The sequence below is a fragment of the Rhinopithecus bieti genome, unplaced genomic scaffold, assembly GCF_001698545.2.
Source record: "Rhinopithecus bieti isolate Rb0 unplaced genomic scaffold, ASM169854v2 scaffold_5150, whole genome shotgun sequence".
Classification (NCBI taxonomy): Eukaryota; Metazoa; Chordata; class Mammalia; order Primates; family Cercopithecidae; genus Rhinopithecus; species Rhinopithecus bieti.
Genome location: NW_016804706.1, coordinates 287,835 through 303,343, shown reverse-complemented (window position 1 = coordinate 303,343; position 15,509 = coordinate 287,835). Strand labels below are relative to the sequence as shown.

Sequence of the window (15,509 nt, the reverse complement as noted above, 5' to 3'; positions counted from 1 at the left end):
TTTTTTTTTTTTTGTTTTCTATTTGCTTGGTAGATCTTCCTTCATCCCTTCATTTTGAGCCTATGTGTGTCTCTGCATGTGAGATGAGTCTCATGAATACAGCAAACTGATGGGTCTTGACTCTTTATCCAATTTCCCAGTCTGTGACTTTTGATTGGATATGAAATTTTGTGTTGAAAATTCTTTTCTTTAAGAATGTTGAATATTGGCCCCCAGTCTCTTCTGGCTTGTAGAGTTTCTGCTGAGAGATCTGCTGTTAGTCTGATGGGCTTCCCTTTGTGGGTAACCCGACCTTTCTCTCTGGCTGCCCTTAACATTTTTTCCTTCATTTCAACTTTGGTGAATCTGACAATTATGTGTCTTGGAGTTGCTCTTCTCGAGGAGTATCTTTGTGGCGTTCTCTGTATTTCCTGAATTTGAATGATGGCCTGCCTTACTAGGTTGGGGAACTTCTCCTGGATGATATCCTGCAGAGTGTTTTCCAATTTGGTTCCATTTTCCCTGTCACTTTCAAGCACACCAATCAGACGTAGATTTGGTCTTTTCACATAATCCCATATTTCTTGGATGCTTTGTTCATTTCTTTTTACTCTTTTTTTCTCTGCACTTCTCTTCTCACTTCATTTCATTCATTTGATCTTCAATCGCTGATACTCTTTCTTCCAGTTCATCAAGTCAGTTACTGAAGCTTGTGCATTTGTCACATAGTTCTCGTGTTATGGTTTCATCTCTATCAGTTCTTTTAAGGACTTCTCTACATTGGTTATTCTAGTTAGCCATTCGTCACATCTTTTTTCAAATTTTTTAGTTTCTTTATGCTGGTTACATAGTTCCTCCTTTAGCTCTGAGAAGTTTAATTGACTGAAGCCATCTTCTCTCAACTTGTCAAAGTCATTCTCCATTCAGCTTTGTTCTGTTGCTGGCGATGAGCTGCGTTTCTTTGGAGGGGGAGATGTACTCTGAATTTTTGAATCTCCAGCTTTTCTGCACTGCTTTTTCCCCCGTCTTTGTGGTTTTCTCTGCCTTTGGTCTTTGATGATGGTGACATATTGACGGGGTTTTGGTGTGGGTGTCCTTTCTGTTTGTTAGTTTTCCTTCTAACAATCAGGACCCTCAGCTGCAGGTCTGTTGGAGTTTGCCTGAGGTCCACGCCAGACGCTGTTTGCCTGGGTATCAGCAGCAGAGGTTGCAGAAGATAGAATATTGCTGAACAGCGAGTGTTGCTGTCTCATTCTTGCTCTGCAAGCTTCGTCTCAGAGGTGCACCCAGCCGTGTAAGGTGTGAGGTGTCGGTCTGCACCTAGTCGGGGATGTCTCCCAGTTAGGCTACTCAGCGGTCAGGGACCCACTTGAGCAGGCAGTCTGTCCATTCTCAGATCTCAACCTCCATGCTGGGGGATCCACTGCTCTCTTCAAAGCTGTCAGACAGGGACATTTACCTCTGCTGAGGTTTCTGCTGCTTTTTGTTTAGCTATGCCCTGTCCCCAGAGGTGGAGTCTATAGAGGCAGGCAGGCCTCCTTGAGATGTGGTGGGCTCCACCCAATTCGAGCTTCCTGGGACTTTGTTTACCTACTTAAGCCTCAGAAATGGCGGGCGCCTCTCCCCAGCCTCCCTGCCACCTTGCAGTTAGATCTGCGACTGCTGTGCTAGCAATGAGGGAGGCTCCGTGCACATGGGACCCTCTGGGCCAGGTGTAGGACATAATCTCCTGGTGTGCCGTTTGCTAAGACCCTTGGTAAAGTGCAGTAGGGTAGGGTGGGAGTTACTCGATTTTCCAGGTGCTGTGTGTCTCAATTTCCTTTGGCTAGGAAAAGGAATTCCCTTCCCCCTTGTGCTTCCCAGGTGAGGTGGTACCTCGCCCTGCTTCAGCTCTTGCTTGGGTGAGCTGCACCCGCGGACTAGCGCCAACTGTCTGACATGACATGCCCCAGTGAGATGAACCTGGTACCTCAGTTGAAAATGCAGAAATCACCCATCTTCTGAGTTGCTCACACTGGGAGCTGGAGGCTAGAGCTGTTCCTATTCAGCCATCTTGGGCGCTCCCCCAGATCCTCATCTTTTTAGTTGAAATGGATTTAAGTTTTCTGGGTACTCTGCCAATTTTGCAAGCACATTTCACCAGAAATTTATCCATTTTCTCTATATTTTCAAACATATTTTCAGAGATTCACTAAGTATTTTAACAATAGTAATATTTATTTTCCAAATATGTGGTTTATGACTGCTTTTTTATTTCTGCCCCGAGTGTTTTCATTTTCTTCCATGTTAATCATATTTATAGTTTATTTAGTATAATGGCCTCTAAAAATTTTTGTTTTAAATGATATTTTGTTAACATATGTACTTCTTATGCCAATAAGTGCTTTTAAACTTAAATTCCACTTTTGTGTTATTAATGTTATCACTTCAGCTGTCTTTCTGTCTGCATTTGCCAGATATTTTATTCTTTATTTTTTATACTTCTTTTATTACATTTCCTATGCATGGTTTTAAAAATAATACACTTAAAAAAACAGTCTTCAATCTCTATTTAGCATGATTCAGCTCATTCATAATAACTGTTTTAGTTGTTTCATTAAATTTTATTTCTTATGTCTCATTTTTTATTTATTATGTGTTTTACTTTGTGGTTTCCTTTTATCTTTCTTTTTACTTTGATTTGATTAGGTCACTATTTTCCCCAAAATCTTCTAATCAATTATACATTTACACTGTATTTTCCTCTTCAGTAATGGTTACTGTCCTTTCTCTATCACTTATAAACACATTTCTCAACCATTATATGAAAACAAAAGAACACTCGGTTTTCCCTATCCAGTTGCTTTATCCCCCACTGCTTCTCCTCAAAGGAAGGTGAAATTTCCAGAATACTTTACTTCCTCATTCTCTCCCTCTAAAGACAAGATCATTATTGTGTTTTATTTACATATTTTCCTCCACTCTAAGTTCTTAGGCTTTGTTGAGGCAGTTCAGTACTTTATTTGCAATCTGTTGTATGTATGCTTCCTCTTTACAGATTGGCACCTCTGTATCAAAAGTGTATTTAGCAGTTGTAATGAACCTGTACTGGTTGTGGACAGTGGCTGCCTGACAATGATTTTACTTCACATAATTTTGTATTTTTAGTTTTATAATTGTCTCAGTTTCATACTTAGGCTATATCAGAGTAAACAACATGTGAGTCATTTTGGCTCAGCCTCAGCTGCAATGTAGGCATATTGGCTGGAAACAGGACCTTCAAGCCTGAGAAGGCTGACAAATCTTGGAAAAAAGGTTCTCAACTTGTCCTTCATTGAGCAGTGCAGAAAAGCAAAGAATTATAAAATCTGAAACATCCATTGGATTTGGCAAGTAGGTCAGTGCTGTTCCAAGGGAGAAATTACTTAGTGGAATAATAGGGGGTATCTATTAGTTAGAGATGCTTCCAGTTGCAAGTTGTAGATAATCTAATAGTAGCTTAAAATAACAAAGTATCTAGTATTTGGTGTATTTCTAATTGCTCAGTGAAGCCTCTGAAGTTCCATGTGCTTGATAATGGCTTTCTTATCTTTGGTGTGCTGGCATACTATCCTCATGGTTTTTGTCTCATGATCATAAGATGCCTTCTGCAGCTACATACAGTTATCATGTTTGCATTAAAGTCAGGAAGAAGAGGTAAGTGTAGTTTCCCATTCCTTCAATATTTTATGCCATGGAAGCAAAGCTTTCCTAGGAATCCACCAATAGTCTTCCTCTTCTTCCTTATTAGCCACTATCAACTGCAAGGGGGTTGGGGAATTGACAACACGACTTTTCAGCCACTGTAGTAGGAAGTGGCAAGAGAGCAGGGAAATTGGGAATATTTCTTGTTTAATAAACCATCAGTGATTCCTCAAAAGCTAGATTTCAGGGGATTGAAGAGTATTTGAAGGAGTAAGGTGCTAAGTAAAACCAGAGCTTAGCTATTTTCACACCACTAACATCTGGGCATTCATTTGACATTAGCTGTGATGTCTTTTGAAAACTAGATGAGAAACTCAGGATAGTAGAAAGTGCATACTATTTGGAATTAAACAAAATTTGTCTTCAAATCTTTGCTCTGAAACTTTAACCTTGAGAAATTACTTAAACTCAACTGAAAAAGTGAAGTGTAATAATACATTTTATTAAGAATGAATACTATTCTAAGCATTTGTCAAAGAATAAATGCTCAGTTAACATTAGCTTTTTCTCTATTCCTGTTAATCCTAGAAACTTCCTGTTTTCTTTATGATAGTATCCATCTGTGATATAAACTGAGACATGTTTCTTTACGCATATTTAAAAAATTGTACACATGTTTGCAAGAGAACTCTTAACTCAGTTTTTTTTCTTTCCAGGATCGAAGGTTAGCATGCACAAATTAGCTTTAGCGTATTTACTAGACTGAATTAAAATAAGTTTTAATTATTCAATCTTTTTTATTTATTTACTTTTTAACTGCAAAAGGTACTACAAGTTAAAAGTAAAACAGGTCCCAAAACTGACACCTGTAGATTCCATTGTCAGGAAGTTGAAGCAATTGTTGGACTGCTGCCACAGAATGGCAGTGGTGAGCTGCAATTGGCAGCTGAGGCGTCATCCTCCCAGGCCTTAGCTTAGCTTAGCATCTTCATCATTTTGTTCTGAAATAATAGTTTGAAACAGTAGTTTCTGTGGAGGTGTCTTTGTATTAAGTAATCTCACTATAAGCCTCTTTCAAAGTTTGTTTTGTGGTATTTCACACTACTTTTCAACCAAAAGAGATAATTACACTTAATATACGAGTGATTCTATGTGTCAGAATGTGCTATATGCTTTCTAAGCTTTTACATCATTTATATCTTCTCCCAAGAGCCCTAAGAAATTACTATTGGAACTCCATTTTAAAGGAAAGAAGTTGAGATTAGCACATTTGGAGAAATCCATATAGTTAATAACTGACAAATTTGAAATTTGATGCCAATTTTGTTAAATTATCAAGACCATTCATGTTAATCGTAGAATGTTCTCTTTCCTCTTAAAACTTGCTCTAAGGCTTGGGTTCTTAACCTGGGTCTAAGGGTTCATGAACTCGAATGGGGAAAATTACATCTTTATTTACTACTGAATTTTTTAAATTTAATGATTCTTTAAATCATGAATTTGGCAACGAACAACAGTAGTAGCATTAGCAGTACCTGTAATTTTGTGTCCAATTAGAAACATGTACAATTTTTATATCTCACAGTTACTTCAGATATCACAAAATATTATTTATACTATTATTACTTCAAACATTTTAGTAGTTATTAGAGTTGCTGCTGATGATTGACAAGGCGGGCCAACTGTCAGGCAATCCTACTGGTGGTTATTCATCAACCCAACAGTAACACAACATCGTTAGTCACTCTGATATCTACATTGCTTTACAGTATTCCTTACTGAGGATTGTCTGTTGATCAGTATGTGGAAAAAGAAATCATTTTCATTGTTAAAGTTTTGTGGAGTTATATTAAAAAATGACAAAATAGGCTACCACACAAACAAATGAAGCTCTGATACATGCTGCAATATAGATAAACATTTAAAACACTATGCCAAGTGAAATAAGCCAGATACAAAAGGACAAAAATGATTCCACTTACATGAGACACCTAGAATAGAGAAATTCACAGAGAGAAAGTAGATCTTTATTACAGGGGCAAGAGACAGTGAGGAATTGAAAGTTATTGCTTAATGGGTAGAGAGTTTCTGTTTGGTGTGCTGAAAATTTTTGGAGGCGGTGATGGTTGCATGACATTGTGAACGTAATTAATGCCACTAAATTATGCATATTAAAATGTCAAATTGTTTTTTACATATTTACCACAATAAAAAGTATATAATTTTAAAAAAATATTTTGCACAATGAGATAGTAATAGTTTAAATGAAAATTCCTAACTTTCTGTTAAGACACTGCTGACTTCTGTAAAAGATATCTGGGTTACAGTGTACCAGGAAAGTTCCATCACTTTGACAGTGGAAAGAACTGTTTAAAAGAACATCCCACTTTTGCCAACAGAGGGAACAGGTTTATTATGTGAGTTATCTGAATCAGTGGTGTCCCATCTCTTGGCTTCCCTCGCCCACATTGGAAGAAGAAGAATTGTCTTGGGTTACCCATAAAATACACTAACACTAACAATAGCAGATGAGCTAAAAAAAACCAAAATTGCAAAAACAATTTAATGGTTTAAGATGTTTCTAAATTGCGTTGCGCTGCATTCAAAGCCATTGTGGGCAGCATGTGGCCCACAGGCCTCAGGTTGGACAAGCTTGATCTAAAGTGTTGTAAGTTTTCTTGGCAGCAACAATTCTTCAGTTTATTTGGTTTTTGGTTTATATTCTCTTTTTGGACACTGCCTTTGCTATAGAGTAAAACTGACAGGTGATTGAACAAACTGATAGTGCGCCTAACATACCTGACACCCAGAATGGATATTTTACGCCTCCCCTTTGTGTGAGAAAATTATCTTCAGTAGAAATCATGAAATGGAATTAATAATAATAATAATGATCAGAAAGGAAATAGAGATAGTGAAATATTCTTTTATTAAACTCTGAATATGTATTCATGCCAACAATAAAAAAGGAAAAAGTAAGAAATGATATTTGAAAATTTTATTAAACTTGTACCTACATGTTGGTCTGTTTTAGCAATGCATAATTATAGTTTAATAAATATTCAAAGAACAATTAAACTTCAACTTTAAAGATATTTTTCAATAAAATATTCAATGAAAATATTCATATTCATTTTACATATACACTAAAATGTGTACTTATCAAATACAAAAAATTACACCTCACAAATTGTTTTACTAATTTAGCTTTAAACGCACATAAAAACTCCAGTGGCAACAGAGATGGAATTGAAGTAAGTCAATTCTGTTTTTCTATCATTAGTCACTATACTGTCATTGTTTATTCATAATCTATTGTTTCAAAGTAGGACATAAGTAGTACTGTAGAAGTTAGAAAAACGAACTAAGTCCTGAAATGAGCTGGAGATTCCAAATTCTTACTGTCCAATCAACAATTATTAATTGTTAAAATAAGTGGCTTAGCTGGTAGTTGAGTCTGAAATGTGCAATGCCACCTATTTAAGAGAGTTATTTGAATTAGCTTCCAGGTAGAATATGTTTACTAAAGTTTAAGTAATAGAAATGTGCTAATTTGAATATTACAGATACATTATTAAAAGACAATGGTAATTGCAGGAATAGCAACTTAGACCAACAAAAGATTTTTGTGTATGAAGTGGGGAGGAGTACTTTGTGACTGACATTACTTAGAATAGTGACTGCAAAGGTGTAATATAAAGCGGAGCAACTTTAGTTGGTTTTATTATTGTTTTAAAATTATCTACAGGCAATGCCTTATTGCCTCCACCTGGACAAACTGCTGCCATTGTCTCACTCTTGGCAGTGCACTGGTACAAGTTGTATTACATTATTATTTATGAAAATCCCATGTATTTGAAAAATAACTTCATGAAAAAATGAAAGACAATATCAGAACAGAAAACCATTATTTCTAGGAAGGCACAGATCACCAGACATAAACCCTTTTGCCACTACCACAGCGCTCTCACCTACAAGCTCACCTACTGTCTGGGAGGTCAACCTGTACAGCCCTTTACAACACCTGCTGACACAAGTGCATGGTGCTCAGGAAGGAGGCAAGATTTTTCTGACTGCTGCTACCATCAGTGCCCACACCACCCAAGCTAACCAGGAGGCCATGAGCCACTCACCCACCTTGTATGCTGCTAACTACGACCTCCTTTGAGAAAGCCACCACACAAAGACTATAACCAAGGAAATCAAAGAATCTTTGCCATTGACACCCAGAAGCAAAGCCAAATGGCCCCACTCAATACACACCATATCACTTCCTCAAAGAAAAAAATCACCTGTGGTGTGATCTGAAGGGGAGATGCCATCACTTTGTCTTTAATTCGGGTGTCTACCTTGAGTATAGTAAACAAGGTGTTCATATCTATGAGTGCTTGTCTAGTCTCTCTGAATACAGTTTCCAGAAAGTTCAGGGGTAATGAAAGCTGAAAAAGCAGTCCATTCACCATTACTAGATTTCCAACAGTAAGGGTACCTGCCACAATTTCCTGACTGGTGAGGATCATTATAGCTGTTAAACCAACACTGAAAATAGCACTTTAACCAAAGTTCAGCATAGCCAGAGTAGAGGTACTTTTCAATGAAGCAGTCTCATACGTCTTCAAAAATCCATCATATCTCTGTGCTTCATATCTTTCATTATTAAAATACTTCACAGTTTCATAATTCAGCAGTGAGTCTATAGCAGCATTACCTGCATCATTATCTGCTTTGTTCATTTCTATTCTAAATCTAGTTCTCCACTGTGTGACTGCAACTGTGAATGCTGTGTATGTACCAAGTGTTCAGAGGGTTACCAAAGCAAACTGGGCACTGCATTTGTAATAAAAAACACCACTGACAAGCATCACTTCAAACATGATAGGAAGAAAGTACTCAGGTACACCAAAGTACTCAGGACAAAACTGATACCCCTTGTTCCTCTGTCAACAGCCTTAGATAAATCTCCAGTCTGTCTGCTCAGGTGAAAACCCAGATTCAGGTTGTGAAGATGGAGAAAGACATTTTTGGCTATTCTTCGGATTGAATTTTGTGCTAACTTGCCAAATATTGCATTTCAATCTTCATTAAAAACAGCAGCTCGGGCTCTTGATACACCACAGCCAATCAGAACTGCTGTTGCCATGGTTGCAACTGTATTTGGTGCATCACTCAGGTTCAGCAAGTTTCCCAACATCTGGTTGAGGCTGTCTACAGCATATTTAAACATGAAGGGAACCACAATGTTCATGGCCTTTGCACCACCCCAAAATCTCAGAGAAATGGCAATTCTAGCTCGTAAATCTGGCCTGTCTTTGGGCTACACATAAGAAACCATTGCTTTTATGATTTTCCGAGTATCAACATCTTTTAATCATTCTTTTGGGTCTGTGTGGAGTCCTCCTCCTGCATGACCATGCCAACATGTCCTCTTTTCTATCAGTGGCCATACCTGGAGAGCCTTTGCAACAGCTAAGAATTGCCTTGAATTGTCTTTTCCCACTCTCTGCCATGTGATACTTTTCAATGACTTTGGGATCTGCTGGTAGGCTGGAGGGGTTCCCAAGGCGCCGAGTTGATGTGACCTCTATTGCAGACCTGAGCTGTTAACAGTGACTAAAGGCCGGATCGGAATCGCTGAGTGCTGGCGCTTTTCGAAAGCAGCCGCTGCTGCCGCCCAACGCCAAAAACGCTCTGCGAGCAGTGCCATCTTGAGCGAGGAAAGAGGAACCGAGAGAAGAGGATTGTGGGTCACTGGCGGACTGAATTCCTTATTTTATCTTTTCTTATTGCATTTTCAGAACTGAAAATGCACTGTCAGAAGCTGACAGAGCACTGAACTAGGCTAGGGTTTTAATCCTGGCTCCATGACTAACCTACTCTATAACTTGGTACAATTCATTTCACTTTCCCGAGACTCATATTTCTTATCTTTAAAATGCAGACACAGCTGATTGTTATTATTCACTGCAGTTATATTCTATAAAGTTGCCTTGAACCCTGTAGGAGCAAATACTAAATCTCTCCTTGCTTCAGGGGAGATGCAGGGTTAGATTCCTATGAGTTTTTTGTCACATTTTTGTCACCTGATCAATAAATAACCTTACTGTAAGCGTGTTTCTGTTTAAACACATCTTATGTAAGATATATCATTGATCATTAACTTTAAATCCACAGCCAACTCCCTAGAACACATGCTTGAACAGAGCTTATCTAGCAAATGCATTTTCTCCATAAGATCCATTGCAGCCTTTTTGTGCTCAGGAGCACGAGACAGCACTTCAGTGCTACATTTGGGGCTATTTAGAATTATGAAATCACCAAAAAACAAACAAAAACTGTGAAAAATGTGGCATTCAGCAAATCGTGAAATAGTGAAAAGGACACTTGTTGACAGTATGATAGCTGAAACAAGAGGACAGAGCGTTTCGTTGTTCAGCGTCAGGTGGGGATACATGCAGTGTGTCTCAAATTTTTTGTCACTGTGTTCGTGCACTTGTTCATGAATGACTGCGAAGGTGCTGTATTGATCTAGGGGCTAAAAATAGATGTTAGGGAGCAGGTGATTTTGCAAATACTGAATCCACAAATAATGAAAGTCAGCTCTATTGCTAGTCATGTCTACGGGTGGAATCTTTGGAACTTTCTTTTCAACTGGACATTGTGTTAATATATTTTCAGAAGGCCAGGGATTATGAATCAAATGACCATTTTTATTTTTTCATTCATCCATTTATGCATTTCTGCTTATTCACTAATCATTTATGACACAGCTAAACTATTCTTGGGATATAAAGACAAGTAGGATATGCCATCTGCCCTGGATAATATTTATGTCTAATTTGTAGTCTAGTGAAGTGGAAATCTAAATGGCAAGACTATGTAAATCTCTAACAGAAACCACAAAGAGCCATAATTTGTTTTTGTAAAATCCTGCTGGGTTGAATACTATCTCTTTTGTATTAAAATGTATTGTTAATCCTCAAGAAGTTTTCGAAGATATGAGATCAAACAATATTTTGGGTTAGGTCCATGACGTACTGTTATTAAAGATTCCATGGATTCAGATTGCCTAGGATGCCTAGGCTGGGGTCTAAGGAACAAATAATCAGAAAATATCACTGAGCTCGTGTTTATGAAATATTCTAGTAACATGGGAGACCATGGAAATGTGTGTTTTCTTTTCCAACTGGATTACTGATACAAAGTAGGATATACACGTGACCAAGACCAAACAACATAAATGGTTGTCAAACTTGAGCTTAAAGTTAGGCCCCGTAAAGCATCCCATAGCCATTTCTGAGAGTTTGCAAGATGCGTTTGGGAATGATTTCTCTGGTCCTTCCTCTCTTGTGTCTTTTCTGTGTCTTCAAGCTGCTGCTCTGTGAGTGCTGACTGCCTCTTTTTATTTAGTTATCCTTTGCAGTGGCCGGCATTGCTTTCTCCACCCTGGCTGTGGGAACAGCAACCACTGTCTCCTGTACCTGCTTTTCCTAAGCAAGGGTACAGGCCCTCTTAGAATTCTCCTAGTACAACCTAGATCAAGTTGTAGCTTACGGAATAATTTGCTATAGTTCTAACTTAATGGGAAGTAAATGTAATGCAGAGAATTATGTGCCATTATGCTGATTCCACCAGGTAATTCATGTGGCCAAGGGTATATTTTGTCTCATTTGGAACTGCTTATAATCTTTTCACATGTTTCAGTTTAGGCCAAATTGACCCCAGGACACAAAGGAAGGTAGAAATGTATTTTTCATGCTAATATAGCACCTACTTTTGGAGACCTCATTTGTACCCCAGGATTAACCTCTCACCGGGTGATTAACAATACAAACATCTACTCCCCACAGATCTTTGTCTTTATCCATGGGAATGCGGTCTGGACTGATGACCTTAAAAAGTTCATAAAAAGTATTTTGACAAAAGTTTGCTAAAAAATCTCTAAAAATTAAGATTAGTCAGATGTTCCCATCTTAAACTTGAATTCTCTCTGAAGTTGTGCTTGTCTATCAAACCAAATTCAACAGTATATTGAAAGGATCTTTCACCATGATCAAGTGAGATTTAGCTGAGATGCAAGGATGGTTCAACACACAAATTATTAAATATGACATACAACATTAACAGAATGAAGGATAAAACCATATGATCATACAAATACAACACAAAATGATGAAAGAAAAGTCTTTTTAATAAATGATGTTGGAAAAACTGAATATCCACATGCAGGAGAATGAAATTGGACCGTTATGACCCTCAATATATAAGAATTAACTCAAAATGGATTAATGACTTAAACATATGACTGGAAACTGTAAAACTATTAGAAGATAATATAGGAGAAATGTTCCATGACATTGGTCTGGGCACGATTCCTTCTATATGATCCTCAAATCACAGACAACAAAACCAAAAGTAAACAAATGGGATTGCATCAAATTAAAACATTTCTCCACAACAAAGGAAACAATAGAGTGAAAAGACAACCCACAGGTTGAGAGAAAATATTTGTAAATGATACACGGAAGTGGCTAATATTCAAGTTATATAAGGAATTCAAACAAATCAATAACAAGAAAACAAATAAATCAATTTTAAAATGAGCAAAGCACCTGAAAAGACATTTCTCTAAAGAAGACATACAAATGACAAACAGGTACGTGAAAAAATGCTCAACCTCACTAGTCATCAGGGAAATACAAATTAAATTCACAATGAGATGTCACCTCACACTTGTTAGAATGCCTGTTACAGAAAAGATGAAAGATAAGTGTTGATGAGAATGTGGAAAAGGAGAACTCTTATACACTTTTGGTGGAAGAGTAAATTAGTACAGTCATTACATACACTGTGGAGGTTTCTGAAAATTCTGAAAAAATTAAAATAGAATTATCATATGACTCAGCAATCCCTTGTCTGTGTATGTATCTAAAGGAAATAAGATTAGTATCTTGAGGAGATATCTACACTTTCATGTTCATTGTAGTATTATTCACAATAACCAAGACATGGAGTAAACCTAAGCATCCATCAACAGATGAATGGATAGAGAAAATGTGGTATATGTGCATAGTGGAATACTATTCAGCCTCAAAGAAGAAGGAAATTCTGTTGTTTGCAACAACATGGATGAATCTAGAGGGCCTTATGTTAAGTGAAATAAGTCAGGCACAGAAAGACAAATACCGCATGATCTTCCTTATATATGAAATCAAAAAGTCAAACTCAGAAACAGAGAGTAGAATGGTGGTTACCAGGGGTTGGCAGAAAGGGAGAGAATTGAGAAAATATTGGTCAAAGGTTACAAAAATTACAGTTAGGCAGGAGGGATAATTCAGTATGAAAGGGTGACTGTAGTTAAAGAATTGTATGTGTAAAAATTGCTAAAAGAGTAGATTTGAGTGTTCTCATCATAAAAACATGGTAAGTATGTGAGGTAATGGCTCATGTAAATTAGCTTGATTTTGTCATTCCATAATGTATACATATATCAAAACATCATGTTATACATCATAAATATATACAGTTTTAAGTTGTCAATTAAAAATCATAATAACTTAGGCTAACTAAAAAATACTAAGTTTTTCTGAAAGTTTTGTTTTCAAGACACATACACTTTCCTTTTAGCATATGCTACAGTTTGATGAAAAAAATAAATGATTAAGAGAACCGCTCCTGCCTGCCAAGAAGAAATAGGGTGGCATTTACTGTGAGTTACAGATAGTAGACAGAGTAGTTCAGAGAAAAAGTGTTCTCTGTTGGTCAGGGAGAAAGTGGAACTGAATTAAGGGTCTGAATTTGATAAATAACACAGAAGTGCCTTCAACACACTCCTAGGGATGAGAAATAAATATATCAGCCTGATTTCTGTAGAAGCTTCAAAAAAGGGAGTAGTTGGAGACAAAGTCGTCAGGCAGTAGTTTGGTCAGGAAGGATATTGAAACACTGCATAACCATTTGAACTTCATTTTGTAACATCATGCCAGCTTCCTTCTCCTTAAATCAGGCTCAGCATTGGCAAGATTTTGCTTACCTATATAAAACACCCCTACTAAGGGTGGTACCTATTGAAACAATTGCCTGGGATGGTAAGAGGGCAATTTGGAGGCTGTAAATTGGAGAATGAAAGTTCAGAGCAGGCTCCTGGGAGGACCACTGTTGGTAATGGGGAATTTAGGGATGTTGCAGAGAAATTAGAATTTTCAGGTGAGTTATGGGGAAGAGACTAGGAATTGGGGCTTGAGATAGTTGGTGAAATAGAGAGCACTTGTCTCTAAGGGGACGGAAAGGTGGGCTCCATTTGGCTCTTTTGGTTTCTGCTCCATTTATGGTCAAGGCAACAGTTCAGGAAACCGCCTTTGAAAAAACACAATTTCCTTGGGGGCCTGCTATGTCTTGCTCATTTAAGGCTGCTCTCCAGTAAACATGTAATTGGTTCTCAGGGGCCTCTCCCTTTTTGGCAATTGCCTGCCCTCCCATGTGATAGAGGGAAAGGACTGTGATGAGGGGACAGAATAGTTTGAGAGCTAGAAAAGGGAATGGAGGGTGAAAGAGAAAATGGCTCAGGAGTGGAGGGTAACAAGAGTAACATTTGTAATCAATGTCCTATGTTACTTCAGATTGAGCTCAAGCAGGGAAGGAGCTGAAGGTAGGAAATTACAACATTCTGAAGTCTTCAGCAAATCTTAGCACATAGTCTCCTCCTCACAATCCTGTCTTTAGAGAACAGGGTTGCTATTTTGGGTGTGTTTATTTTTGTATAATTCTTTACATCTTAGTTCACAGATTCTTTAAAAAAGTTAAATGGCTGGTTTTTATGGCTGTTTATCCTGTAATCAGTAGTAACTTTCAATTAACCCAGAGAGTCAAAAGTCTTTTATTAAAATCATTTCAAGAAGTCCCGCCGTTATTTCTCTAGAATTCCCGTGCTACTATTTTCTCCATTGGATTTTTTAAAAGGTTGATTTCTAATCCTTCTGGGTGCATACTGACTTATTTTTTAAATTCTCTCTTCTCTTTCAGAGATGGGGAATAGTAGATATTCATGCTCCCCAAGCTTCAGAAGCGAGACACCCTCATACTAATGTTTTCATGGTGGAAAGTTTTCCTGCTGCTATCCCATGGCTTGACAAAACTGGGATATGCTTAAAATTGTATCGTTTTATTTTAAAACCTTTTAAGTATATTTTAATGTTTTATTATGGGGTAATTACTGAAGAGACTTGAGGAGAATTAATAGATTAAAAAATCAAACTGAATTTTTTTTTGTTTTCTGCTTATAAAGATAACATGTTTGTTTAGCAGACATTTCAAAATATATGAGAATAATTTTTTTAATTCCTAAAGATGAATTAAAATGTACAGTTTTGTATATATATTTTAAAATAGTTTTTCCTGGAATATTCTTTGAATTGCTAGTTTTAATTAAGGACTCTATGCTATCTCAGAGTCTGGGGTGAATGAAGGTTATCACCTCACACTTGTGTGTGACTGATTGTTCTTTAGACAACAGACAGGCATTTTGCACTATTCTCACTTCTCTACCAGTTAGTATGGTGAAATTCACGTTGATTTCAAACTCTTCTCGCAGTTTTTTGAGTTTTCCAATTCCAAATTCAGCTCTATTGCTTGGAATTTTCAACTCTAAATTCATCAACTTCCTTTATTCCCTGATTCCCCTCTGTCTTTAAGGGAATATTACAGCCTCTCATGTATCCTACTGTTGCTGTGTTTTTCCCACTTTTCTTCTTTTCATATCTACTTTTACAGATTTAGGGGTGCAAGTGCAGTTTTGTTACATGAATATATTGTGTAGTGGTTAAGTCTGGGCTTTTAGTGTAACCATCACCCAGATAGTGTGTATTATACCC

General features: G+C 37.3%; 1 pseudogene; it reads right to left on the bottom strand.

Annotated features, from left to right (window-relative positions):
• Positions 1-3,237: 3,237 nt before the first annotated feature.
• On the bottom strand, positions 3,238-9,346 carry LOC108528402 (ATP-binding cassette sub-family B member 7, mitochondrial-like; annotated as a pseudogene).
• Positions 9,347-15,509: the final 6,163 nt, after the last annotated feature.